Below are 2,608 nucleotides of genomic sequence, written 5' to 3'. Positions count from 1 at the left end.
AAATGCTGAAAAAGGGATACTGACATATCCAATACTTGTAGGGTGTCACAATCCAAATACTAATTAAGAGATGCATTTTCATAATATGAAAAAGACTTACTTCCATTGTTTAGGGTGCTTTTCGAAACTCCATTGTCGCGCATGGTATCCACTCATCAATGGAAGTGGTCCCCCCGGAATTTGAATCTAATCCCCATTTCTGGGGAATGTAAAACATAATGCCCCTCACATCGTGTGCTCGAGGCATATCGTTTGTGTAGAAGGCGTACACAATAGAACAAAGAAACCCGTTAGCTCAAACCATGGACCCTATAGGGTCTGTGCTTAAACGTATTTTACATGTATATGCTGTGTACAGAAATGGTTTTGGCTAGAGAGGTTGATCTGACCCATGAAATCAATTGCCAGTGATCCACCAATAATCCACATTAAATGCAATATCGATTCGATGGAGTGTAATGATCTATATCTAAGCGTTCATTCAGTAAGTTTTTCCTCATTCAATATGTACTCGATCTTTTTGAAAAACCACTTTCTTATCCATGTCATAATCTATTTTAGGTCCTACATTTCGAATATCTCCAGCCATCAGTCATAATATACATGTATGTATAGTGCGGGTGTCGCGGGAAAGGATTTTGCACACGAAAAGCAGATCTGTAGGGCCTGTAACCCCCCTGTAACACAAAGTTTAGCTTTGATCGTACAGCAGTATTCTACGTTTAATTCTATTGACTATAATGTACGATCAATCTTAAAAATCAAGTGTATGATTAAGCGATAACTTTTGTGTAAGGGGACCCCAAAATTCGTGTCGGTGAAGATTGCGAAAGGTCTCAATCTGCTACATTATGCGTTGCTGCGACATTATGCGTTGGTGCGACAATTGGGACCTTTCGCAATCTTCACCGACGCTAATATTGGGGTCCCCTTACACAAAAGTTAACGCTTAATCATACACTTGATTTTTAAGATTGATTGTACATTATAGTCAATAGAATCAAACGTAGAAAACTGCTGTACGATCAATGCTAAACTTTGTGTTACAGGGGGGTTACAGGCCCTACAGATCTGCTTTTCGTGTGCAAAATCCTTTCCCGCGACACCCGCACTATACATACATGTATATTATGACTGATGGCTGGAGATATTCGAAATGCAGGACCTAAAATAGATTATGACATGGATAAGAAAGTGGTTTTTCAAACAGATCGAGTACATATTGAATGAGAAAAAACTTACTGAATGAACGCTTAGATATAGATCATTACAGTCCATCGAATCGATATTGCATTTAATGTGGATTATTGGTGGATCACTGGCAATTGATTTCATGGGTCAGATCAACCTCTCTAGCCAAAACCATTTCTGTACACAGCATATACATGTACAATACGTTTAAGCACGGACCCTATAGGGTCCATGGTTTGAGCTAACAGGTTTCTTTGTTCTATTGTGTACGCCTTCTACACAAACGATATGCCTCTAGCACACGATGTAATGGGCATTATGTTTTACTTTCCCCAGAAATGGGGATTAGATTCAAATTCCGGGGGGACCACTTCCATTGATAAGTGGATACCAGGCGTGACAATGGAGTTTCGAAAAGCACCCTAAACAATGGAAGTAAGTCTTTTTCATATTATGAAAATGCATCTCTTAATTAGTATTTGGATTGTGACACCCTACAAGTATTGGATATGTCAGTATCCCTTTTTCAGCATTTTAAACATCGTTTTGACACCCTTATAACGCTACATAGGTCTATACGTAATGTACTTCCTACTCTGTCCCCTTTTACGCGTGGTTGCTCTTGGTATCCACTAATCAATGGAAGTGGGGCCCCCCGGGCGGCCTCTCGAGCTCTAGGAGGAGTCAAATGTGGCTTTGGAAAGTCGTCCTCAATCGGATATATCGCTGTTACCATAGTAGCAACCAGCAATTTTGCACACGAAACGCATATTGAACGTTTCCGTCGCAGATGCGAAACGAAAAAAAAAATCTCATGTCACACAATTTGCATTGCCGGCTAGAGTTTTACGACGGGCCCAAAAAGTCTCTTCCAAAATCAACTACCGTTGTAATTAGCGTTCGCGTCCTCAAACGAAAGGTCGGGAATGTCACATGTCGCAACGCATAATGTCGCAGCAAATCGTTAACGCATAATGTCACATGTCGCAACGCATAATGTCACAGCGGTATTTTCTTCAGGACTCGAGCTACAGATAAGATATAAAACATGCTTTTACTTAGTATTTTGAGACACGAAAACGAGAATGAAATTATTTTGAAATCAGGATTACTCTTTGTATGGATATTTGTCGCTTTATTGCCATTTCGTCTACTGCCTTTTCCCCACTATCGCATGGTCTGATATCACTTCGTCTACCATTAGTTAGTCAACTATCAACATAGTCCAATAACCATTTCGTCTAATTACCATCTCGTCTAATAGCCAGTTGGTCTAATAGCCGTTGTGTTTATTAATATTTAGTCTAATTGTATTTTTTTCAGTTGGTCCAATATCCATTTTGTCCAATATCATTGGGGGGAAGGGGGCACTCGGCCAAAACAGTGGTAGGGGTGTGCCGCGGGCGAGACAAAAAAC

Source organism: Lytechinus variegatus, chromosome 6, assembly GCF_018143015.1.
Source record: "Lytechinus variegatus isolate NC3 chromosome 6, Lvar_3.0, whole genome shotgun sequence".
In the NCBI taxonomy this organism is placed as follows: Eukaryota; Metazoa; Echinodermata; class Echinoidea; order Temnopleuroida; family Toxopneustidae; genus Lytechinus; species Lytechinus variegatus.
Note: the sequence above shows the minus strand (reverse complement) of the source record.